The 27,571-nt window shown below is 40.1% G+C and overlaps 1 long non-coding RNA gene across 3 annotated transcripts in view; it reads left to right on the top strand.

Moving 5' to 3' along the window:
* The window catches only part of LOC105066215 (uncharacterized), a 442,677-nt gene that overhangs the window by 218,951 nt on the left and 196,155 nt on the right, over window positions 1-27,571 (top strand). For 2 of the 3 annotated variants that reach the window (XR_012511653.1, XR_006723529.2), the window contains exon 4: window positions 9,688-9,773. The exons of the other annotated variant lie outside the window; for it this stretch is intronic. This is a non-coding gene — a long non-coding RNA (uncharacterized LOC105066215). The remainder of the gene's footprint in view (window positions 1-9,687; window positions 9,774-27,571) is intronic. 3 annotated transcript variants of the gene reach the window in all.

Genomic DNA, 27,571 nt, shown 5'->3' with positions numbered 1-27,571 from the left:
AATGAGAAGGACAATTTGGGTACAGATGAGAATTTAATAAAAAGGTGAAAACTGCTTTGTTCAAACAACTTTTGCTGGTAAGCAAAAGAAAATGTATTTGGAAAAATTAACATTCCTTTCTACATTTTCAGAAAATATCAGAGAAAATATACAAATGCCATTTAAACTATATATTAAGTCCTACTGAATTCATATGGGGGTTTTTTGGTCCTTTCTCTCAAAGATGTGGGCATTTCATACACAGTGATATTTAATATTTAAAGCTCACAGCGTGATAAGTATTTTATTAAGTTACTTCTTTCCTCCAGAAGTTTGAATTTTAATTTAAACAAGTGAACAGATTTGAACAATTTTTATTTATTTACTTCTTCTTTGTATTTGTGGGAGGCACTTAATCAAAGAGCTTAGTACTAAGCATTTAAGATAAATTTTTCATGAGAACGGTGACTGGGTAATTTCATAAGGAATATAATAAAAAGCTAATGGGATGTTAAAGGTAATGGTCATCGCCTGGTTTTTACTGAAGGCTAAATAGGACTGTAGTATGTGTATTTACATAAAATTGACATCAGGCTATGTAGAAGCACAGACTTTTTCCCCAGCTATTTTCTAAAGCTCTTAGTTTTTCTTTTGCTTTTCTTTCTACTCATTCTAACCTTGATCCTCAATTCCTAATACCCACACACACGACACACATGAACACACAGCTCATGGTTTGGGAAGAGGTGACAGAGGGTAAACTCTTAACTTGAAAGACTTAGGGCTTTAGGGCCAAGTGGGAGAACAATCCTATAATGTTGTATTGTTCAGATCAGGATTAGCGGCTGCCCAATGTCTTTAATCCTGTTAATGGTAGCCTTACTGATGTGTTAGTCCAAACATGTTGTCATATTCATGTGGGCTATTGTGACAGATGTACCATAGACTGAGTGATTTTTAAACCACAGAGATGTATTTATCACAGTTCTGGAGCCTGGAAGTCCGAGATCAGGGTGCCAACAGAGTCAGGTTCTGGGCAGAGCCCCCTTCTGAGCTGCAGACCATTGACTTCCAGCTGTTTCCTCAGGTGGCAGAAAGCAGAAAGAGGAAGCAATTTCTCTTATGACTCTTTTAAGAGCACTAATCCCATTCGTGAGGACTCCACTCTCATTACCTCATTCAGTCTGAATTACCTCCCAAAGTCCTACCTCCTAATACCATCACACTGGGAGTTAGGGTTCAACACATGCGTTTGGGCAGGGACACAAACATTCAGTCCATAGCACATGTTTTGTGTAGCATCCTTATTTTCACGTCAAAAAGTTCTTAGCATCTAGTTGAATAGAGGAAAGCACAGTGCAATCTGCAGTTCTGATGACCAGAAGTCCATAATCCCAAGGATGGAAATACTGCATTTAGGATATCTGAAAATTGAGACCTCCCTTGTGGATAGCTGCTGTTTCTATGGCTGGACCAGTAAAACTCAGCCAAGATGGCAGAAAGTGCATTGTCAGTGTCACCCTGCACCTGCTTTCTCTAGTTTGTATCTGTGCCACACGGGGTCGCCTTTGGTTCCTGACCCAGTTTGTCTCCTAGATTTTGAGAAAATGCCTGTCCCAGAAGTCAGCTAGCCACAAGGACCGTTGCTGTAAGAAAGACCTCTCGACTCCCTCTACCCCGCCTGGTTTCACAGAATGGTCAGGACAGGAAACCCTGTGCCCCCGACATTGAACAATCCTTTCTCTTTTGAAATGTCCTCAAATGAATATTTGCCCCTTGTAGGCGACCAGGGACTATCGCATGTACCCGAAGACCAATAGAAAAATCTCCCCTCTTCCAAAAATCCCACCTCAGCAGAACACTTGCCAATCAGACATGCTCTCAGCATTTGCTCTTTTTACTCCATAAAACTCACTCTCCTTCTAACACCCTTGAACTGCTGCTGACTTGGGAACGAGGACAGAGCTGCAGGTTTATGAATAAACAGACTTTGTCAGTTTTGCCTTGGACTTCGTCACGCCTCTGACACCTTCAGTTGTGCTCCTGGTCATTACGTCAGTTTTTGTTTTAGGCCCATGGAACGGCCCCGCTGGGCCTCACCTTGTGCATATAAACTGTCACTGTACTTCTCTTCTGGGACTGGTATGGAACTCAGAGCCACCCTGTCTCAGAGTCACAGTGAATGCAGCCAAGACAGTCAGGGTCCACGTTAGCTGGCCAGTCTCAGTCTAGGTGGGTCGGGGGTGGTCGGCTGTTTCTCCAATCCCTTTGTTGCTGTTTTCATGATGGTCCCTTCCTATGCAAGAAATGGGGCCTCTTTTCCATTTGTATATCCTCCAGGCTGGTTTTATGATCTTCCTGATTGTGTGAGCTACGTGGTGTGTTTTGATTAAATCTCCTTTCTGCCTACATTAGCCTGAGTTGGGCTGTTTCACTTGCCAAAAACCTCCGGATAGATGGTCGCTTTGAAATGAGAAGGAATGCAACGTCCACTTCTCTTGGCCTCACCAGGCAGGTTGCTTCCTGAAATGCTGACCTCACTCCTTAGGAGGCTGGATAAGCATTTATTCATATGATGGGATTGCAAGGAGGGTGGAAGCAGAGCCGTGAAGGGTAGAGCCAGCGCAGAAGGGGCATCCAAGTGCTCCAGGGACTTCCTTTAAGCCTGTTCTGCTTCCAAGAAATGAAGTCTGAGAGAGCGGAATGAGGAGGAGTCCGAAAGCTCAATATCACATTAAGTGACCTTCCCATAAGGGACTTACTTGTCTATTGGAAATGAATCTGTCTGAATGTTGTATTGATCTTTTTGCCAGGTTGGAGAAAATCCCAGGGAGAGGATTTACCACTGAGGATGGCGCTAGGTCCTTGCTCTCATAATGATAATCCATTTTTAGAAACTCCTTTGGAATTTTGGGAATGTTCGAATAGAACTCCTGTTTCTGGATCACTAAGCAGTGAGATATTTTACTTTGGCTTTGGGAATCAGAACTGTGGTTAATTAATGCTTTCCTTATCACACCTGAGGCCGTGTTCAACTCCAGATTAGCATATATTACATGAGTGATAACTGAAATTCTTCTAAAAATGCGTAGTGACAGATTCAAACCAAATCCTGTTTGTGACTGCTTTGCTATCTGTGAAATATTCAGAATGTGGAAGAAAAAGGCAAGTGAAGATAAATGACCTCAGTTTTATTATTCTGCACTTGTAATCATCACTGTATCTTAATTACTTTCCTTAAAGTATGTATTTTTGATATCAATTGATTAAAGTTTTTTTATTTTTTGGTTTGGTTTTGGAGAGGATCTTGATTTATGGTAAGATAAGCTGGAAGAAATTATGTTGGAAAGTTTATTGTTGGTGAAATGATATACTCTAGTCTCTAAAGATTTACTTTTAAAGGAGAATTATTGAAATAAAGAACTTGCATTTGATTTTTCAGCTTGTTTGGATTTTGTTATGCGACCACTGGAAAGCATGTTCCTTAAGCCGGCACCTTTACTTTCTGGGTATAAAATAACTGAGTTGTGTTTTTACCTTTTCAATCAAATCTTCTTGTTAAAACCACTGAAGTGAGAGACCTAACAATCAGAAAGGGCCTGGCATTCTTGGGAAATGACAGGGGCGTTCTGCAGCACTGTTTTTGTCCAGTAGAGAGTTTTGAGTACTTTATAAGTGCAATGCTGTGCATTAAACAGCATAGTAATTAAGCATGATATGTCATCAACTTTACATGAAAACATAGATAACAAAGATTTTAATTTAATGTATTTTTGGAGGACAGGAGCTGTATAGTGTTTATCTCTGTATTTCAGGCACTTGTCCAGTAAACTATCTGACCTGTAGTTTGCACTCAGCAAATACTTGAGTAGGTAAATTATGCAATGATACTCGAGGATACAGCATAAGTCAGGGTTTTCACCTGTTCTGTAGACATTTTTTCCCCTTTCTTTAGTGATTCATTCAGCCAAAGTGGTTTGAGAGACCCCTTTGTATGAAGGACCTCACAGGTGACATTGAACCAAACGGGAGTCTCTGCCTTCTGAGATCTCACACAGTGGTGGCCACTTGGGAGGGGACATCTCTGTCAATCTTGTCAGTTGCCTTTGAACTAGCAGGTCCCTCACTGATCAGCTTTCAGCTGAGATGTTGGAAGAATGACAGTTACGGGGGAGTGGGTAGTAGGAAGGTTCCTGTTTGCTTGGGTTTTACCTACATGGGGAACTGGCACATTTGAATTTAAATACCCTTAGTCACAAAAGTCCCAAGGGAAAATAATACAATGAGGTAAGAAAAGAAAGTTGCTATGAACCAAGTTCAAGTTAGATTAATCAACCAGAAAGAGGAGATGCTAGGTGACCCAAAAGCCTTGATGAATACTCAGTTTCTCCTGAGACGCCAGTATTTCCTTGATTACTTCTCTTGAAAAGAGTGGGCATCCTCTTCTTATAAAGATTTTATTAATTAATATGGAGCATGTTACTAAGAATGCTTGTTTAGATTTGCTTTTTTTAATTAACTAATAAAGCTCAGGTAGAACAGAGAACCAAATCAGGTTTTTTTTCCTTAAAAAAAAAAGACTCCTGATATTACTGCTTATGTTGAACAGAACTCTTCTAATTAACTGAGACCATCTGAAAACTGTCTCAAGCATAATCTAGGGATTTGAGTAGAATGCGTAATTGTTTACTGAGTGGAATAATGTAATTTCTGATTGACATATCTATTTGTTAATCTTTTCGAGGAAATTTCTCTTTGTTTGAAGGCATACTTTCTTTTGGTTTCTCCTGACTTATTTTTCTACTTTTTATTCATTTTTCATCTGTTGGGGCTGACTAGTCTGAAACCCATCATTTTCCCTTCCTTTGCCCCATTCTCCAGCCTTGCTGTGTACTTAATTCCTTAGTCTTTAAAAGATCTATAATCTTCCCCCTACTCTGGGCTCAAAAGTCCTTTGGAGCCCCTTTTGTTTTAATTCCTCATGTCCAATCAGATTTCAAGAACTCCATACTGTACCTGCAAATTATTTTAGCCCCTGTTCACGTCCTTCCATTCACATTCCCATCATCCTGTAGCCTCATATCCTCTTGTTTAGACAATTACAATATGTTGACCTGTTTCCAGTAGCTTCCTTCTCAGTTCCATTTTCCATATCAATATTTGAGTAATCCTTAAAGCAAAGCTGTAGCTTCCTGTCCTCAAATTTTCCATGATAGTTTATATCAAAACAAATACAGATTCTTTTGACTGGCACCCTGACTTCTGATCTCTAGTATCAGGCTGATTTTCTACTGTTTCCTGAAACACATCCTGTATTCCACCAAACTGGACTTCTTGTTACTATAGGACTATACTGTCCAGTGCTGTGGCCACTAGTCATTAGTGGTATGAGAACAAATATACAGATGATAGACCAAGTATGAAAATAGAACTCTGACCCACAATCTGCAGAAAACAGCCCAGAACACCAAGCCACGATCTACAGTAACCAGCCTATCTAAACATCATATTTATAGGAAATAAGGCCACTGTGTCTAGCAAGCTAAACAATAACCCCTGCAGGAGTAGTTCCCAAACAGCCAGGATTTAACTCATGACTGACAGTTTCTCTATGTTTTGTCTCTACTTCCAGCTTAGGACCAATCAGAGAAATCCAGCTATGCATCCCCAACCAACCACATAGGTTGCCCCACATCTAATTAGCCCACCTACACCTTCTCCATGTCAACAGCCTCCAGTCAGGGCACACCTGGAGCCTTTCCTTTTTTCCACTATACAGCTTTCCTGCTCCTCTGTCTGCCTTTGAGTCTCTGTCAGAATACAATTAACAGTGGCTGACTCCCTTGTTAGAGCAAACTCTGAGTAAAAGGCCTAAGCCTGTCTTCATTTGGTTGGTCTTTGTTTATTTCCACAGTGGCTAGTTAAATTTAATTAAAATTAAAAATAGAGTTCTTCAGTTCACTAGTCAACTTGAAAGTGCTCAGTAGCCCCAAGTAGCTTGTAGCTACTATACTGGACAGTGTAGATATGCAATATTTCCAACATCTCCAAAAGTGTTATTGGACACTCCACACATGTCTATGGTTTCCCACCATATGCTACTGCCTCTGCTAGAATAGACTTCCTTCTACATTTTCACCTGCCAAACTCCTGTCCAGCCTTCATGACATTGCTTACTTCTTCCTTCAGGAAGCCTCCACTGATTCCTCTACTTAAACATCATCTCTCATTTCTTAGATTATACCTTTCTTATGACACACATTACAGTCTTCCTTCTTGTTCTGTGATCTCTTCCATCCAGCTATCCTTCTGTATTGTAGACTCCTTGATTTTAGTTATTACTTTACTCTTGCAGGATCTCATGCTTTCTTCAGAGCAGCTCCGTAGTAACTTTTTTTCCCCCTTAAATGTGGTTTGGGGAAAATAAAGATCAGATTGAATTACTCACTTTAAGAAGCCATGGAATAACGGATGAATTGGATTTTATGTTTTTTATTTGGGGCATACAATGTACAAACAGCATTGCACATGGCTTTGTTCTTCCCTTTCTTGACTCTGCCTCTGCCATCCTCTAGAGGCTTTATTTAACCCGAGGAGGATGTTTATAAAGTTAGCTGGGGACGATCTCAGTCTCCCATTGTTATTTCTCAAAAGTCATGTGGGCCTTCAGGAGTCTTTTCATAGAGCAGCAACTGTGGAGGAAGCTACAGGTCTAAGATTCCCCAAATATTTTTAGAATGGTTGACTTTTTATTAATTAATTAATTAATTTATGCGGGTGGGAGGTAATTAGGTTTATTTATTTTTGGAGGAGGTACTGGGGATTGAACACAGGGCCTCATGCATGCTAAGCATGCACTCTACAACTTGAGCTGTACTCTCCCTGCAGAATGGTTGACTTTTAAGAACGTCTTCAACACACCAGGCAGATTCATGCCTCGCTCATCTTTTCCCCTTGATTGAAATATGACCCTAAGTTTTCCCGCCTTTATAACACCTCTGTTCCTGGTGAAGGTCCTTCAAATGTCAAGTTAAATACCACATTGTCTGTGAAGTCTTTCTTATTCTCACCAGAGTCACTCCCTTCTCTGGCTGTTTATCAATATCTGCTTGGGCATCTCTTTATTCTCAGCGTGGATGAATGTGAATACTAACTCTTAAAGTAATGTTACTTGAACAAACACACACTGCTGGTGGAAGGAAGTTAACCCACTTACATCTCTGAGTATTTTTTTTTTTCAAATTTTTGAGAGGGAGGTAATTACATTTACTTATTTATGAATTTATTTTTTTGGAGGCGGTACTGGGGATTGAACCCAGGACCTTGTGCATGCTAAGCATGTGCTCTACCATTTGAGCTATAGCCTCCCCCCTCCACTTACATTTCTTTTAGTGGGGTTGCTATTGCTGTTATATTTGGATACTTGAGGATAAAATCACTACACCCCAGAGAGAAAGCTCTACTATTTCTCCCCCTTCACCACCAACCTAAATCCAAGGGTCATGAGCACATTATTTCCTAAGTGGGGCTAGCAGACCCTCTCTTCACTTTGTAAACTGGCAGAAATTGTGTCTAAGAGAAAGTATTTGCTATTCACTGGGTGCCTGAAGTTGTGAAATTTGCAAGAAACAGAAATTGACCATAGTACTGGGACTTTATATGTTAGAGGGTATGGGATATCCTGGGATAAGGGGGAAAAACAGTGATATTAAGTCATAGCTGGGGACAAAACTTCAAGGGGGAAGACAGTAAGAAGAAATTAGAGTGAGAGAAGAAAATGAATCATCCAAGCCTTTGAAAGAAGTGCCTCTTCCTCTTTAGGGTTCAAGAGAGTGAGGTGCCCATTGGCATGGTAATTGATTCCATCCATCACCATCACTCCCCTACTCTGTCAGGTTTTGGAGAAATTACCTGAACATTTTAACAAAGAACTACCTAAACCTTCATTATTGTTTAATCATGTTTGGGGAGGAAAGTATCTAGAATGGGTAGGAGGTGCCCTGCTCTGATGTTCAAACATTAGTCCACAGTCTCATTATGAGCTACTGGGTGCCAGCATACTAACACCCAGCCAGAGAATTACAAATATTCTCTTTATGTTACCAACCTCAGAGGGTGCTGACAAGAGGTAAGAATCTTTCCCTTAGAAAAATGATTACAGAGTCACAATAATTATTCATTCATTTATGCAATAATATTTGGAGTAGATTTTGGAAAAATCATTGGCTCAAGCTAAACTGAGTAACTTGAAAGTAGATACTGTGTCTTATCTCTGTACCCTGAATGCAACCACAGTCTCTAGATACGTGGTGGGTGCTTTACAAAAGTTATGGAGTGAATTACTGCACCTGTTGATCAATGAGGCTCAATTATTGGGCTAGAATTAAATACACTAGCTATTCCACTGGGGGAATAATAGGAGAGTTTCTTTTTCAAACTCATGGGCTTTCTTTTTTCGGGCTGGAGGAAGAGATGTAGATATAACTTGAAAAGCTGTGGCCAGGATCCTCCTGTGAAGACAAATTGCAGAATTCTGAGATCTCCGAGCTGAGAGAATCTTAGGATGCACTTATTCCTATGCTTTTATTTTGTGGATGAAGATGTATCAAGATTCAGCTAGTTTCCACAGAGCTTGTAAAATGTAAAAATATTCTTTTAGAATCTTGCCAACTGCCAGGCTAATTTAAAGGTTTGGTCTTTGTAGTTCAAGTTTCCATTTCATTTCTCTAAGTTCATGAACCCTCCCGACTGGGATACAGGTCTGGGTGTGGTGCCCATTGTTTCCCACCCTTTCATCCTGCTGCTTACTGAGAACTCAGCTCACTCCCACCTTTGCCTCCACCTCTCCTGCTGACTCTGGAAGAAGCATGCATTCCGCCTCCGCCCGAGGACTCCCTCTAATTTCCCCCTCTACCCTTTATTATCGCCCTGCTGCAAACGGCCCCCCACAAACTGAGAACTCTGGGGGAAGAGAGTGTCTTTTAATTATGAAAACACATAGTTCCCAAATCTGAACATTTTCTGAACGATAGTTAAAGGAGTTTTTGAAAACTACTGTAGTGTTTTAAAAAATACCTTGTTCATTTTACCAGAATTGGAATGGGTTGTTTGAGGAATTATGAGAAGCTGGTCTGCATTGGTTTATGGAGTAGGATGTGTTGCAGTTGCAACACAGATGTGATCGGATGTTGCTGTACTTTCTTTTGATTCTCCTGGGGTCCAAGTCAGAACTACGACTTTTCCTATTATACTGTGGGTTGGGGGTAGTTATTTTGCGTCCAAGCACAAAAGAATGAGCACAGTGAATTATGAACTCTCTGCTTTAAGTTTCAGAAAATGCAACCAATTCTGAGGCTTACTTTTCTCACATAACTATAACCTTGGAGGTGAGGGGGGAACCGGGTCAGCTGGGTGGTTTGGTGATGTTGGAGGTCTGGAAGGAAAACTTTTTCTCTCCCAGTTGAGGTCTGAGTGGTAGTGGTCAGGACCTGCGAATTAACTGACAATCTGAAATTTTCTTCAGGTTAACGGGAGAAACTGTTACTACACACGCATGCAGCAGCAGCCTATGAGAAGAAGCTCTCCAAATAGCCAGGGATAAAGGGTCATATACTTAAAGGGGTGCTGGTGGTTAGGGCTTCAGTGGGAACGTCCTGATATGGGAAGTTCCAATAAGGCTTGTTAAAAGATTTCACATTTCTCGTCCAGGTGCTGATGGTCATTCCTTCCTGGCTGGAAACTCCCTGGACGAGGATTTGTGGCAGCATAATTCTCACATTCTCTAGGTGCTCAGGGTAAGTCTCCTCCCTCTTCCTGGAGGCTGAATTTTCAGAAAGCTCTGTTAAAACAAGGGAATTTTAGAGTTTTCTCTCTCAACTGCTGTCTGTTCAGGTGTTTTCATTTTGAGGTTCGGCCTTCCCTCTGTATCCGTGAGTTCTGCTTTCCAAGGTTCAACCAACCTCGTGTGGACTGTGTTAGTTCCCTGAGTTTTGAACATCGTGGGGTTTTTCCACTCAGACTAAGCATTGATCAGGGAGTCCTGATGCTTCACCAGTTTTTTCAAAGGTTGAATGTAATGTACGTACTTGTATCTGTGTGAGCTCTTAGCTGGTTGGTCCCTGTGATTAAAAATAAAAGGTTGTAAAATCCCTTTTATCTCCAACAAGGCCATTATAATTAGTAAGATAATAATTTAGGAAACAACGGATGCTTTGTATTCAGTTTGAGGTGATATTTTAGTAGGATTGATAGGGGCTTTTTGGGCAAATGTCCATTTTGTGGATTTTGAAAGGAACAGAGAGGTGATCTAAGGTGCCTGCGCACACAGACGGTGAAAATACTGAGCAAAGAGTGGCCATGTGCGCTTGCGGTTATCAGGATGCTGATCAGAAACAGACTCACCTCTGGGAGACGGGAGTGGAGGGACAGTTCTGCAGGCTGGGCTGTGTCTCCACCTTGGCTTCTGAGTGTCCTACTTGTATAATGATAATCATACTCTTTGCTTTAAATGAGATAATGTGTGCAAATCTGCTGAATAAGCTGTGAGAAGAAATTCTTCACGATTTTTCAGTACAAGCACGGGGAAAAAAAAGGTTAAATGAGTTATTCAGAAGGGTTTGCCCAGGGTCTGAATGGGAGTCCTCACTGCTCTTCTGTCTTTCAAGAGGGTATTATCCTACCCTCTTAGTAATTTTCCATCTACCAACACCCGCCACCCCCCCCCCAACAATTCCTTGGTTGTAAAACCCCTACTTTTTCTTCTTAGATTCTGACTTGACCCAGGTCACTCTCTCCTACTGCAAAACCCCACTGCAGTGATCCCTACTGCAGTGATGCTGAGTAAAATCTACCTTACCATTCCTTAACAAGTGTCATAGCAAACTTTTTCCTTTAACATGTTCTGTGCTTTTCTGAGAGACAGCAGTGTTGTATCTTATTTCACAGGGCAATTTCTGATAGGTAATTTTTTCTCCCCCCTTTCCTTGCAGAATGTGTATGTGTAGTGAGATGAACTTATATAACTATTTCCAGAGAAGAATATAATTCAGACTGTTTGTTCCTTACATTTGGTATACTGGTAAAGGAAATAGGCAACAGAAATGTAAAATTAGTCTATTCTTTGGATAGTAAAAGTCTATAAACAGGAACACTGGGATGTCTACTCAAGTGTGCCTGTTGGAAAATATAGATCAAGATAGAGTGGCAGAATGTGAATTGCCTCATCTAAAAATGACACAACCATTTTAGTATAATATGGGCTGCATCCTTGTCTTCTAAGCCTGGGTTTAAGAATATTTACAACCCAGTGGTTCTAGAGTCTTGAGGGGTTTTACTTCCCTTCTATTCCACAGTTGCTGGTTTTTCTAACATCGATGTCTGTAGCTGTCCTTGGCTTTACCCAGCACAGGTGGACTGTGGTTTCACACATTGTAGACAGATAATACATTTCTAGTTTTTATTTTATTTCTATAGCCATGAGGCACTTCCAACAAGTCTCACCTAGTGAAATAGCTTATTTTCCTGAGATCAGTTGCATATGTTGGTAGCAGAAGAAGCAAGAGAGATTTAGAAGATTTTTTTTTTTTTGGTTTGTTTGCTTGTTTCCAAACTTCATCTTGTTCAGTAAGTGCTGGGAGGACCTGAAGATCCACAGCTCAGTGGAGAAAGCAGAGGGGTAGGGAAGGACTGCCCTTCAAGGCAGTTCCCTGTTCCCCAGCCATTTTATGTTTACAAGCTCTCACATTCACAGAATCTCAAGGGGATAACTTTTTGCATAGTATAAATTTAATTCTTCTAACTGTAGGTGGAAGCGAGTGAAACTCACTAAATTTGATTTTTTAGCTGTGTTTTTCTTAACTTTACCTCATAAGCAAATTTACTTTCAAATTGCTGTTTGTTTATGATTCCAAAATTATCTTATGTTTAAATCTATTCTAATTCATTAGCTGCTTTTGGCTCTAAACATACTGATACTCGAAATTAAGAATTTTTCGTTTCATGCTCACCTCCCAGTTTGGAATCCTAAGTACATCAGGGAAGCTCTCCTGGTAAACATAGGAGGCTCAGGGGAAAAATCACGTTGATAGAAGCTCCTTCTCAATAATTTTCGGAACATGAAAGCTGGAAGATGTCTAACTGTCAGGAGCGAGGTGAGCAGCCTCATTCTTTATGTACTTTGGTGGCTGCCTAAGCGGTATTGGATCAGAGCACATGCCTTTAAAGCTATCATATCTTCCTGCTAAAGAGGTAACATGGTCGTCAAGAATTTCTGTGTCTCTGTGGGTTGTATTGGAGGCCAACCAGCTTCCCCCTTCCAGGTCTCCTAATTATAGTTTTACTATGGGAAAATGACTCTAATAAGGAATCCCTTTCCTGGTGCAGATATTTTTAGAAGCATATTTAGATGACAGGAATTCTGTTCAAGTATGTCCATTATGTTTAAAGGTGACCTGAGGGAGGGTGTATGTTTTCATTATTTCCTGACAGTAAAGCCAGCCTTCTGCTGGTGCAGTCAAGCTGTCACACCTGGCTCCCTTGTGATCAGAGAAATTCCAGGAGACAGAGTGACACTCACAGGCCTGGAGAGCAGATCCAATCTGTGACCTTTGCCTCATTAGCAGCCTGACCCAACCAATCGGAAAAAAGCCTGCCTTTGATTCTGTAGCACAGACATGGCTGTGACAAGGACAGTGATCACCTTCTTGGTGTAACTCCAAGAGGAAGCCCTGGTTCTCTTTGAAATGCTTTGTCAATGCAGACATACCAATACAGGGTGTCTTTTACTGTCTGTCTTTCTGCCTCTCTGGATCTCATTCCCTCTTTAATTAAAATGCCAAGATGCTCAAGTTACCCACTGATCTTATGTAAATGCAAAGAGTTTTGAAATCTCTGTTTCCTTTTTCTCAGAAATGTATCAAATGCTCACAGATATGCAATGAAATCCAATATCTAGATTTTCAGATATTTTTAATTAAAAATTTTTTGACTGTTCTTTTGAAATAATCTGACACTTACAAAAAGAAATGTAGCAAAATAATACAAAGAATTTCAATATACCCTTCACCTGGTTCCCCCAAATGTTAATGTCTTATATAATCTTAGTATAATGATTGAAACCAGGAAATTAACATAGGATACTATTAAGAAGTCTACAGAGCTTATTAAAATTGTTTTCCAGTTGTCCCACTAGTGTCCTTTTTCTGATCCAGAATCTAGTCCAAGATCATACATTGCATTTTGTTGTCCTGATTTCTTAGTCTCCTCCAATGTAGGACAAATTTTCAGTCTTACATCTTTCCTGACTTTTGAAGAATACCAGTTAGTTATTTTGTAAAACATCCCTCAATTTGAGATTGTCTGTGTTTTCCTCGAATCAAATTCAGATAATGCATTTTTGGTAAGAATGTCACAATAGTGATATTGTGTCCTTCTCAGTACATCTTATCAGGGGGTACACAATGTTGATATGTCTAACTACTGGAGATGCCAACTCTGATCACTTAAGATAGGACTGCCATTATAAAGGGACTATTTTGCCCTTTGAAATTAAAAAGGGTGTTGTGGAAGATACTTCAAGATTATATAAACATACGCTGTTTCTCATTATATTTACTTATATTTTTGGACTTTTGCAACTGAAAAGTGTTGGATGATCAAAGAATAACTAAACAGATGCAGAGACATCCCATGACCATGGATAGGAAGACTCAAAGTTGTGACATCAGTTCTTCTCAATTTGATCTATAGAGTCAATGTAATCCCAGTCAAAATCCCAGCGGGTTATTTTGTGAATATTTACAAACTGATTCTAAAGTTTATGTGGAAAGGCAGAAGACCCCAAAGCACCAACACAATATCGAAGGAGAAGAACAAAGTTGGAGGACTTATGCTACCTGACTTTAAGATTTACTATAAAGCTTCAGTAACCAAGACAGTGTAGTATTGGAGAAAGAATTGACGGACAGATCATGGAACAGAAGAGAGAACCCAGAAATACAGCCACATATATATAATTAAGTGACCTTTGGCAAAGGAGCAGAAGTAATAAAATGGAGCAAAGATAGTCTTTTCAATAAACGGTACTGGAAAAACTAGACATTGACATGCAAAACAGTGAATCTAGACATAAACATTAACCCATCCCCAGAATTAAGTCAAAACAGATTATAGCCCTAAAGGTAAAACCCCAAACCATAAAACTCCTAAAATCTAACATAGGAGAAAACCTAGATTACCTTGAATATAGCAATGACTTTTTAGATACTACACCAAAGGCACAACGCATTAAAGACTTAATTGATAAGCTAGATTTCATTAGAATTAAAAACGTCTGCTTTGTGAAAGGCAATGTCAAGAGAATGAGAAGACAAGCCCAGACTGAGAGAAAATACTTGCAAAAGACACACCTGATAAAGGATTGTTATCCAAAATATACAAAGAACTCTTAAAAACTCAACAATAACAAACAATTAAAAAATGAGCCAAAGGCCTTACCAGACACGTGTTATCTGTAGATGATAAATAAGACCAACAAAAGATATTCCACACTGTATGTCATCAAGGAAATTTTAATTAAATAAAAATGAGATGACACTATACAGCTATTGAAATGGTCAAAATCCAGAATACTGACAAGACCAAAAGCTGACAAGGATGTGGAGCAACAGGAACTCTGATTTACTGCTTTTGGGAATGCAAAATGGTACAGCCACATTGGAAGGCAATCTGGCAATTTCTTAGAAAGTGAAACATACTTTACCATATGGTTCAGCATTGGTACTCCTTGGTATTTACTCAAAGAGTTGAAAACTTACGTCTAACAAAAACCTACACATGGATATTTATAGAAGCTTTATTCATAACTGCTAAAACTTGGAAGCAACCAAGATGTCTTCAGTAGGTGAATGGATAAATAAACCGTGGTACATCCAGACAATGGTATATTTTCAGCACGGAAAATAAATGAGTTATCAAGCCATGAAAGGACATGGAGGAACCGTAATTGTATGTTATTAATTGAAAGAAGACAATCTGAAAAGCTCACATACTGTATGATTACAACTATATAATATTCTGGAAAAGGCAAAACTATGGACAGAATACAAAGATCAGTGTTTGCCAGGGGTTAGGGGTTGGAGAGGTCTGAATAGGCAGAACACAGAGAACTTTTATTGCAGTGAAAATACTTTGTTTGATACCATAACGATGGATACATGCCATTATAGGTTTGTCTAAACCCACAGAATGTCTAATACTGCATGAACCATAATGTAGACTGTAGACTGGATGATAACGGTATGTTATCATAGGTTCATCCGTTATAACAAATGTACCACTCGGGTGGGGGAGTGTTGATACGCAGGGGAGGCTGTGCATGTGTGAGTGCCGGTATATGGGAAATCTCTCTACCGTCCCCTCCACTTTGCCGTGAACATAAAACAGCTCTAAAAATAAAGTCTTAATAAAAATAGTGTTCGTGAGACCATGTAATATTATTTTAAAGATATGCCCCCCCAAAATTAGGATTATAGAAGTGAGAATAAAGAGATTTGGGCTCAAAATCCCACTGTCATTTTACTATTGGTCTTTGTTCCACCAATATCAATGTTGTAGCTTGTCATCTTTGGCATTTTCTTAGATTTTTTTCTTGGTTGAAAAAAAATCCAGTATATGATACATGAAGAAGAGTGCGTTTTAAGCATTCATTGAAGTATGTATTTACTTATTCTGCATGTCTTTCCTCCCTGTCCCCCATTTTACATAACATTAATTGAGCCGTGCTGTATGCCAGGCACAGGTATGAAAAAGTGAGCATGACTTAGTCCTGACCTCACGAAGTGCTATGCTGGAGGTAAAGGGATGGCAGTTTTTAGATTGGGTCCTGGGAGTATTGGTTGGCTGGATTTGGCCTCAGACCCATTTGTCCTGAGACCACAAAGGGAACATCAAGGTGCAGCATTACAAAGGCTTAAGATGAAATCAAGATGAAAATTGAAATCTGACAAAAGTGATGCTTAGTGAAAGCAGTTCGGATTCACCTATCTCGCCTTTCTGGGTTTTGCTGCTGTGTGGTTCAGACTCGGCTAGTAGCTACTGGTTTCTACGGAGAAAAGGAAAATCCAACGCACTGATCGTGAATGTGGCTGAGTGAGTGGGCAGCCTTCCTCCAGAGACACTGAACCATCCGCAGCATGGCTGCTTTCTGGGAACCAGTGCAGGGAGAAAGAAGCCAGAGGAGGACCCTCTTTGAAGTCCTCAGACCATGACTAGAGGCTGGCTTTTCTCTATTTAATCCTCAGTCATTTGGGAAAGGGCAGCTCGAACATATTTTATGCCTTTAAAAAGTCAATGAAAGGGTCTCATAACCTATGAACTTTGTCACATTATTAAAGCATGCCGACTTTTAACCAGTAAGGGATGGATCTTTTCACTGTTGGTGATTCAAATAATTCCTCCAAAAATCTCATTCCAAGAATTCCTAAAAAGGATTTCAGGCATCTCTTCGTGCATTTTCAGTGCATTATTTTTAAAAAATTATTGTGGTGAAATATATAAGCACAACATTTTTGTAACAGCTAAAGAGGTCAGTTCATCCTATATGATTAATGAAAGAGCTAAAATCGTATTTGTATCAGGTAGATGTGCAGTAACATTTTTAACAGGTATCACTTCATGGAGAAGAACTTAAGAAATAGGAAAAAATAATACAGCGTATCTGTAAACAGTGGAATGCATTAATAATTATTTGTTTAAAATGGGGATTCTATTTTTGGATTTTTTCTGACTACATAAGACAACGGGAAAAATAAATACACCATTCATTTTTCTCTGCCGTTATATATCTGTCAGGTCACTTATGAGGATAATAATGCATATTCTCAACCATTTCATCTCCTTCTGCCTTTTTGCCTCTGATTTGGCCACCCCCTTTATCTGTTTTTATTCTAAGGCTGAGTAGACATGGATTAGTGATCGGTAGAAAAATGGTGGCCAGTTCAATGAATCAAAACTGTCACTGCCAAGTCTTCAGAAAAAAGCTATGACTTCCTGTGGATCCCATGCCCCCATCTCCCTGCATCCTCTTTGAGAAGCGGGCTCTGTTTCCCAAGGCAACTCAGGTCGCCCCACTTGCTGCTAAGCAGGTTGGCAGTTGCTGGGTGGGTAAAGGAGCCCCCTTTCCCCTAGCGTTTCACCATGCTGTGTGCTTAGCGTTCCGTGTCAAAGGCAGTAAACATGCCAATCACCAGACGTTGTGAATTTAGTTCTTTCGAAGTCTCTGGGTAGATAATCATATTGTTAGTTATTAGAAATCTGATACTCCGCCTAAGTGTTTATTAACAGAGCAGTTTTGCTTGCTCAAAAATACAAAAAAGCTCTTTATAACATGTTTAAATTGAATACAAACTAACATTTATGGAGAGGTTAGATGTAATTCAACTCCATTAGTAAAATGGAATGCTATTTACAAACAAAATACTCAAATCAACTGTGGTCTATGTTGACTGAAAAAAATGCACAACCTAAAAGTTGAGAGTTATATTTTATTCTGCAGACTTTCTGAGACTCAAGCCCAGGAGGCATCTCTCAGACAGCGCTAAGAGACTGTTCCAAAGTGGCAGGGAGGAGCCAGGATGTATAGGAGTTTTGCTACAAAGACCAGGTAGTTGGAACATCAAAAGATTACTGTTAATTAAAGAAAACCAGGTATCTCAAGTTAAGGAATTTAGTGATTTCTATGTATGGGAAAGTGCAAAGGTCTGGATTCATTGAAATCATTCCTTTGATAGGCACCTAGCTACCTAGGGCCAGTACCCTGTTAATCACATCCTGAGTTCAGGGTGCATGGTTGGGAGTGGCTGCAGAGGCTGGGCTGCCTCCTTGTCTGCATCCTGAGTTCCCTCTGCTCACTTTGAAAGAACTAAATTCACAATGTCTGGTGGCAGTAGGGGCTGGTGACTTGATGGCCACAGTATCTTTTGTTTACTGATGTGACTAGCAATATTTTTCATTCACATCTACATGATCTTCCCCACCCTTTCTTATCCCTTTTTCCTGTTAATGTCTTCTTGAACACTGTTCAAAAAGTATGACTAATGGGTCTAACTCTAACATGGTTAGATCTCCCCATCTTGTTTCCTTGAAAAAGTAGGCTGCACTTTTTTTCTATTTAATCTGAAGCTGTAATAAGAATGACTATCAGTTACCAAGTAGGATTATATGAGGCAAATGCTAGCATTTGCAACTTGATCAGTGGCAACACTAGAGAAAAATAGCCATGTGGATGTACTACCCAGATCATAAGTGACCGTGAGCCCCCAAGTGTCCCCACACCTTTAGTCTGTGAGCTGAGTAAGTGATGTGGCTGAGGTGAGTGAAGAGAGGGGTGAGGGAGGGAAGGTATTTTTTGGTGGTAGGAATGAGCTTTCATCAGAATATGTGAGAACAGTTTCTGTGCCCTATGGGTATTACCAGAGATACTTCCAAAGATGCCTTATAGCAGCTGGGGAGCAGAGTAGGTCTTGTGAGGGCAGCTGTCCGCTCCTCTATACAGCCACAGGAGGGGAGCTGTGGCCGGGGAGGCTCTTACCTCAACTGCAGACTGTGACCTTGACTTCCAGCCAGTGTCCTGCATGGGCTGCGAGCACGTTTTAACATACACCAGTCTTTTCCCTGTTCCGGAACTATATTTGAGTGCTTTTATTTTTGGGAAATTTACTTACCAACTAGATATGGTAAGGTTTCCAATTAATGCAGAGGTTGTAATAGATAAGAAACCCAGAAAGACTAGGCAAGCTTTTAAAATATTCTTGGCAAGAAAAATAGTGAGTGAAGAAAAGGGTGAATTGCTGTAAAGTATGGCCCCAAAAAGTAAAGGCCTTTTTGGGGTAGAACTATTCTGACATTTTTCAAATAAAAAGCAAAGTGAGAAAAGAATGCAAAAATTGTACACACACTGTAATCATGACTCCAGAAAATAAACAACATTTTCCATATTACTACGATTGGGAAGAAGCACAATAAATGTTGAAAATGTGACTTCTGCATGGTAGGGAATATGGATGAATTTCATCTTCTTTCATTTTTTCTTGTTTCCCACACTTTCTATAAGTGTGAATATCTTGTCATAATGAAACAAAATGAATAAATTAAGACACATACACACTCGCACATGTGCTGAAAATATATTTTCAAAGAGATTTTAAATCATAATAACTACTGGGTTTATTGGGAGCCTGAAATTCCCATTATAATCTCATTTTGGGTTGGAAGCATTGTCTTCAGGAGAATCTCATTTTAAAATATAAAATACTGCATAATAGTGGGTAATATTCATCCATCAGCACCTCAGAACAAAAAGTGTATCTGATTTTCTAGTCTGGCGGACTGCAGAGAGCATGAACCTACATGCATGGGGGGCATACAGGTAGGTTTTGATGGAAAAAGGCCCAGAAACTTTTGGCTGGTGGAGGGCACAGCTCTCCAGGTAAATGCCTGGCAGAAAGTGACACTGAAGAGGTTTTCAAGGTAGAGAAAGGTGGTCTGGCCTGTGGGAGGGTTAAGGAGAATGGGCCGGGAGGAATGGTGAAAACAAACTTGCTTTATGTTTTACCCAGGTCTCATGCTGCAGGGAACACACTCGTTCATAAATCTTTGTGCAAATATCTGACTGTTTCTTTAGGATAAATCCCTGGAAATAAAAGTACTGTATCAAAGGGTATGGATGATCTAAGACTTTTGATAGTCAATTTCAGGCACATTCTAGGTGAAAAGTGCTATTTAACATGTGCCAGATTGGGAACACCTGGCCCTAAAGCATTTCCATGAGACTTTGCATAAAAAGGAAAAGCCAGTCACTACTCAGGACCTCCTTGCTGACTTTTCTGAAAGGGGCCAGCTAAGTTCTACTTTGGTGAATGTTAGGGCTTTTCAGGAGGCTTTAAATAGTAGCATAGAAAGTGATGGTCAAGTCCCTTATTCAGAGGAACAGCCCCCTTAATGTGAGAGTGAAACATACACCGTCACCTGGGTTCTACCAACCAGCTTGCATCTCATCTGGCACATTCAAGCAGACCTCTTTGTTTATAGCAGTCAAATGTGACTGTCTACTGGGGATCAAATTAACTGAAAATAAGCTCTGGAAGGCTGACAGATTTAATTGTCATTTAATAGACCCATTTCCTAAACTCCCTAATATCTAGTGTTGACTGTGATCGTCAAGGGTCCCACGAGTAAATCTAATTTAAATTGATGCTTAATTTGGCCAGGATTGAAGAACTACTGGGTGGCAATTGTGGAACATAACTGGATAAAATTCCTTTCATCTGTTGGTGGTTAAAGTATTTGAACTTTAATACTTAAAATACAGCCCATCTGGAATCCTTAAATGAAAGCTTTAATTCTCAGAGAAAGGAATTGAAGGTCTCTTTGTCTTCCATGGAAGGTTTTAAAAGGCAGTCAGCAATTAATGAGTGAGATCATGGGCAAAATAAAATTCTTTTTCAAACCGGATTTTAATAGGCTCGTATCTCAACCTTGGCTTGGTGGTGTTTAGGATGAAAGGATGCTGGTTATTTGTATGACCTCTGGGAGACCTGTGATGATCAGGGGAAAAGAAATTATAATCCTTCAGCCATTCATGCTCGGAAGATTACTTTCAATAGGCATGTAAATTATCCATGTCGCACTTTTCTTTGGGGGAAATTCAGAGGCTATTACAGTAACCAGGAGGTATATAATGGATCAATACTTGCTGGACTGGTCTTTTTTTTGTTGTTGATGCTGTTTTCCCTCACTCTCTATTAGGGTCATTCTTGTCAGTTAAAAAAGTCTGGATATATGTTCTTCACATAAGGTATTCCTCTGCTTTCCCTGAGCTATCTTCTGTAACAGATGCCAGGCACACTTTATACTGCATGAGTTTCTCGTTAAACTTCATATGAGATTGAGTCCTGCCATGTAAATTAGTAGAGCTTCTCTGAGACATGCTTAAGGATTATGTCCCTTTTATTGCCAGCAATCCAAAAGCATGTTCATTACAAATATGAGTCAGGTAGGAGACACTACAGTACACTCCCATCAAAAGCCTTAAGGCTGCTTCTCCAAACTTTAAGAAAATGTAGTACTTTGGCCGTGACAGAAAGTGAGAAATGATGTCTCCGAATCCCTAACACACACGTTTACATCTCAAAATTCTCACTAATGATAGTTCCACTGAAGAAGTCACTGTCCCCCAAATTTTGTGGGGATCAATACAGTGGTGCAGTCACTGAGAACTGGGGTTAACAAACCATCCTGCGTTACAAGAAGAGAACGATGTGGCAGGAAAAAGACTCAATAGGTGATATCTAATATGAAAGATAAAATGAGTTGAAAGATGATTTTGGGGGTACATGCTTGATTTTTTTTTCTAGTTCTGTATGGGCTTAATTATAAGCTCTTTCACAAAGCACCAATTGGGATTTAAATATAAAACCAACAGAATTTGCTGTGAGAAAACTTATTGACCTCAAATTTGCTGATTGAATGAGAGGCTAATATACAAAGGGACAGATTTCATTTTTACTTATGTAAATAGAAGATGTAAAAAATAGTAATGTGAATCTGAAATAATTAGTTATTTTTTAAACTGCTGAAAAACCGCCTTACTATGTCCCTGTGGTTGAGAAAGATATCCTAGTTTCTTTTTCAGGATTCAAAAGCAGGGGCCACGAGCTGGAGCTATTTGCTCATTTGAAGTAAATTGCCTTGACAGTGTGTAAGAGAGAGAAGAGCACTGAGATAATTGGGTTCAAAAGAAGTGTTTGCAGAGTAGAGACTGGAAGCTTTTTGTACAGATGAAAAGATGTGTAAATGAAAGCTTGGGTTAAAGGTTGTATCCAGGAAAGGATACGAATGGGGATCCTAATTCAGTTAGAGCAAAAAGGGGGAGAGAATATCTGAATATACACAACAACCTACTGTGTTCACAGCTGAGCACGTGGTGGAATTCAGGCACGTACTGCAGCAGGCACCACAGTCGGAGCCGTGTCAATCTCCCCCACTCTCTCGAAGGTTACCTGCAGCTTTGCTGAGTGGTTCCTGACCACAATGAGGACTTTCTCCTGTAGCATCAGGGTCTTTGTGCCAGAGGATGTTCTCTCACTCCAGGAGCGGCCCTGCCTGTGCACCAGGCAGGCTAGAAGCTCTGGGGAGTTGAGGAAAGTCTCAAAAGTAACCTTCAAACAATGAGAGATACGAGTTGGTGGATCAATGTTCCACTGTGGGACAATTTGGGGATGTGAGGTGCAGTATTTCAGAAGGTCCCAGCGGGACAGAGGCACAATTGCCCGCAGTGGTAATCCGCACACCGATACACCTTCCTTGGCTTGCAGAGATACACTCTGCGTCCTAGGATCACTTCCCAAACAAACTACTTGTACTTGAATTTTTTCCCCAGGCTTTGCTTTAGAGGGAATCCAAACTAAGATACATACTGAATAGTTATTTGATGGAGAAAAATTGGGAGGCATTTTTATTTAAAAACATTGATCTTGTTTGAATTGCATTCAGAACAGAGTTTAATAGGAGTTGAGGGTATTTTGAAGGAAAGGAGCGAAGAAAAGTCATGAAGAAAAATATTTCAGGGAAATTCTAAATTTAGTCCCAGAGGGGTTGTGATATAATTGATTAACAGGTCGCAATGGAGTGTGGTTCTTAGCTCTGGGCATTGTCACGGAGTTGGCATATCAGCAATGATTGGCAATGGAAATAGGAAGAAAAGATTTGGGGGGACCCCACAAGGAATAAATAATTGTGTTTAGCATGTGAAGTCCTTAGAATTTCAGGTCTTTTCCCTCAACTTGCTATATCATTATTTTCTTCCCAATAGGAGTAGTGAAAACGTTCACATGCACATCCACAGCTACAGCTTTCCCTTCTCTTTAGAAAAAGACTGATGTGAAGAAATGAAGGCAAGGAAACTCAGTGTTCTTGGGTGTCTAAATGACCCCAGGGTATGCAGTGTGTGTGTGTGTGTGTGTGTGTGTGTGTGTGTGTGTGTGTGTGTGTGTGTGTGTGTTTTCCGCCTGCCTCAAAAATCTCAAGAAACAAACAAAAAATGCCTTGTTACAGAGCAATACCTCCTGTGTGGTTCAGGTCGACAAGGACACATTGGAGCTGTTTATTTTGATAAGTATCTTCATACAGTTGGATCCTCTAGGCTTTCAGTGATATCTATTAACCAAGGCATTTTTTGAAGCTGATGTTACAGTGTTTCTTATATTTTAAAGTTCTTTCCCTACTTAGGCTTTTTACAAATTTATAGTTCTAGTTTGGATGAGTCAGGAAGTTCCCTTTCTGGTTTATAACCCACAGGGTCGTGGTCTGCTTTCAAGGTTACGAGTTGACTTAGGAGATGATGGGATGACAACAGTAAAATAAATGGAAATGATTTTCCCCACCAGCCTCTCCCCCATCTGATGTGTAGAATTTTTTCCAGCTTTCACAGCTGAGGCATTGCTAATTGTTGAATTTGCATTAAGATGGTAAGCTCTGGCAAGTCTGAAGTGCATTTTGGCTCATTTCCTCAGCCTCGTACCACAAATAGTGTCTCCAGCCCTGAGCGCTGAGGCCAAGGGAGAAAGGTCCTGAGAGGTGTTAAGACGTGACTTTGGCCTTTTCCTTACTGTGGAAAGATGCATCTGATAGAAGTAAAATGAATTCTAAATATTAGGAAATATTCCCTTAGCAACACTTTTTATACGTGCCATTGTAGACTAAATTGTTTCACATTCTGTGGAGAAGGGATTGAGTTTTTCTACATTAGGGCAGTTTGGGCAGAGGGAAGATTAATTCTGTGGAGGGAATTTTGATACTTCCTTCCGGCTTCTTTCAGTTCCAGCAAAAACTCAGAGATGGTGGCTATGTGGGAGGTCGGACTATGTTTAAATCAACACTGACTCAACAATGTATTCAAGCCTTTCTCCAGAATTCATCATGTGGTGATAGCAAAAACAATTTCAAGGGTAAATGAACATTTTTTTGAAGGCGGGGGTTTTTTCATGCTGAAGATACTGCATTAAATGATCGTGCTTCTCTGAGTTATAAAGAGCTAATGTGGACAGGTTTAAACAGTGTGATATTTTTTTCTTCCTATAATCATTTCAGTTGATTTTACTAAAAATGGGATCAGGAGTGTCACAGAGAGGAGTCAAACTACAAACCCACCCCCGCTCCTTCCCTTCTATTAATCACATGCAGTCACTTTCCAGAGAGAAATTAGGATAAGCAACAATTTCATCTTAAAATTATCTTTTAAGAGCATCCATCTGTGTTCAGAGATTTGATAAACACATCCCAGCTAACCACCTACATCTACCACGATGTTACAGCATTCGATCCCTTGTCCTCTGTAGTTTTCCTTGACTGATGAGCCATTACTATCTTCTTTTCTTAATGATTGAAGTGCCTTTAGATATCAGTTATCAAAAATGCAAATAATCCTGCTTAATAGCCAAGATAAGAACAAAAGAGAAGAAAAAAAAAAAAAAAAGACAAGCCATCGCTTCCTTCAAATGAGAAACTCAAAGAAATATGGTTGGTTCAATGGATTCTGGGAGAAAATCACTGATTTTATTGTATGTCTTGAATTTTGAATTGTTTTGGGATAATATGGAAGCAATTCTAAACAGCTGAGACAGTTCAGTTCTTAAACAGTTTACATATAAACAAGAGGAAAAGATGATCATACTGGGGTTATTTACTTCTTGATGAAGTGAGCAGAAACAACATTAAGACCCTGTGATCAGATTCTCGGATGCCTCAGTTTATAGTATGATGTTAACATCGAAGGAAAAGAACTCAATTTGTAGACCTAACTTTGAGAACTCAGACTTGAAGCAGAATTGGGGGGGAGGTGGGGAATAAACAATGGTGTTACAGGTTATCTGTTGCTGTGTAATAAATCACTCCAAGACCGAGCGACTTAAACAGCGATCGTTTTATCATCTCTCTTAACTTTGGTGAGTTGGGAATTCAGGAAGGACTCAAGCGGGTGCTGCTGGCTTGAGAGCTCTCCTGCCATTGCAGCCAGACAGTGGTCAGAGCTGTCACAGTGAGGAGGCCTGGGGCACCTGAGCGATGGCCGGGCATCCCCCTTCTCGGGCTTCTCCATGCAGTCTTTCCTCAGGGCTAGTTTGTGCTTCTGCACCGCATGGCAGTTTCAAGGCAGTTGGGCAGCTTACCTGGAGGCTCAGGCTGCTGCGACAGCTCCAGTTGAGCAAGGTGGGGTCAGTGTTTATGACCTAGACTCGGAAATCATTCAAGGTCATTTCTACTGTGTTCTGCTGGTTACCAGTAAGTCACAAACCTGCCCTAATTCAAGGGGAGGGAAAGTAGAATCCACCTCTTGATGATGGAGTATCCCATTCCTAGGAAGGCGTGGGAACGGGAGAAACTCCAGGAAAGGAGCACCTCTGCACCCAGCCGGGCACCCCTCCACACTGCACAGCCTCTGCCCCTATTCTTTTAATCCCAACCTGCTTTGCTTTGCTTGTATTTTACTTGTTATGAATTTGTGGACCCACATGTGGAAGTTGTTGCTCCTAGCTCCTGGGTTTGTGTCCTTCCTAAATTGGGTACCAGCTCCCCGTACACTTTCTGGTTCAGCCTCCTTTTCTAGAAGCGTTCTGCGTGAGCACTTGCTGCCTTAGTCCTTGTTCCCAAATGACCTCATCCCTTCTCCCACCTTGCTACGTCAGTCCCTGTTGCCCTGGTGAGTGACATGGGAGATCCAGAGGAAGTAGGAAGACGATATTGACTGAGTCAGGACTAGGGAGAGACATTTTATCCTTTGCATTTTACACCATCTGCACCTCACAGTTGAAGGAATGGGTGAAGACAAAGCTGAAAAACAAGACAAAAGCTGAGTTTGTACATTAAAAGTTAGGGCTATAAAAAGTCCAGCCTGTATTCTATGGATGAGAGAACCGAAGCCTGGAGAGATCTCATGATTTCCTCACTAGCACTAGCACCAGGCACTTGAATTCCCGTCTCCAGACTTCTGTGCAGACATACATAGAAACAAGTTTTGGATGCACCAGAGTCACTAGCAACACGCTTTTAATCTTTTTTAAAAAAATTGAAGTATAGTTGATTTACAATGTTACATTAGTTTTACATGTACAGCATAATGATTCAGTATTTTTACAGATTATACTCCAAGCGGGAGTTATTATTAAGATGATGGCTATAATTCCCTGTGCTATACAATATATCCTTATTGCTTTTATGTTTTTACATAGTAGTTTATACATAGTAGTTTGTATCTCTTAATTCCATACCTCTAACTTGCTCCTTTCCCCTGCCCTCTCCCCTCTGATAGCCATTAGTTTGTTTTCTTTATCTGTGAGTCTGTTTTTGTCTTGCTATATACATTGATTTGTATTATGTTTTAGATTCTACATATAAGTAATATCATACAGTATTTGTCTTTCTCTGACTTATTTCACTAAGCATAATATTCTCTAGGTCCATCCATATTGCTGCAAATGGCAATATTTCATCCTTTTTAATGGCTGAGTAATATTCCATCACACACACACACGCCACATCTTCTTTGTCTATTGATGGGCACTTGGGTTGCTTCTATGTCTTAACTGCTGTAAATAGTGCTGCTGTGCACATTGGAGTGCATGTATCTTTTCCAATTAGTGTATTAGTTTTTTTTCCAGGTATATGACTGGGAGTGGAACTGCTGGATCATACGGTAGTTCTACTTTTTTGAGGAAACTCCATACTCTTCCATAGTGGCTGCTCTAATTTACATTCCCACCAGTGGTATAGACTTTTTGATGACAGGTATGAGGTAATATCTCATTGTGGTTTTGATTTGCTTTTCTCTAATAATTAGTGACATTGAGCATCATTTCATGTGCCTGTTAGCTATCTGTATGTCTTCTAACATACTTTTATTCTCACTTTATTTTTAGAAGAAACTATCAACAGATATTCAAATACTTTTGTTTGCATTTTTAGCTTCCAAAAAATAGTACTCTCAGAATTTAAAACACAAGAGCTACTTAGTTACCGTGAATGGCAGGAACAGATTCTTTCCTCTTGGGCTGACTTTACAAGGGACTCAGGAACACCTGCACTGGAAGTCCCTCATCTTTAGATCTGTCCATCTACTCACAGATTTAGCTAGTACCTGAGGTCTGACTGAAGTGAGTTGGGATAGACATTGGTGATGAACCCTCATCCTGCTCCCTTGGACAAAATTCATTCTAGGCTTCAGCCAAAATTAGGGACACTTTTGAGAGTCAAGCTTTCGTCCAGTGGCCTTTTCTTGCATACTCAATGTTGAGGTCTGACCAGAGGGCAAACGTTGTGGGTAGAGAGTAAACTGCTGAAGAATTACAGAAGAACCTCCTCTCCTGCCCCAGGCTTTTCAAAATAGAGATGTATCAGAGATGGCCAAATGGTCCCTGGAGTAATATCTTATTTTCTTTTCTCAGGCAGTTCAATGAGATAATGTGTTGTCCGTAAATGTTAAATGGTTAGACACAAGTTAGTTATTGCAGTGGAAGCAAATTGTAAGGGAGAAAGTATGGCGTTT

The sequence above is a fragment of the Camelus bactrianus genome, chromosome 14, assembly GCF_048773025.1.
Source record: "Camelus bactrianus isolate YW-2024 breed Bactrian camel chromosome 14, ASM4877302v1, whole genome shotgun sequence".
Lineage (NCBI taxonomy): Eukaryota > Metazoa > Chordata > Mammalia > Artiodactyla > Camelidae > Camelus > Camelus bactrianus.
Note: the sequence above shows the minus strand (reverse complement) of the source record. Positions and strands in the feature narration are given on the sequence as shown.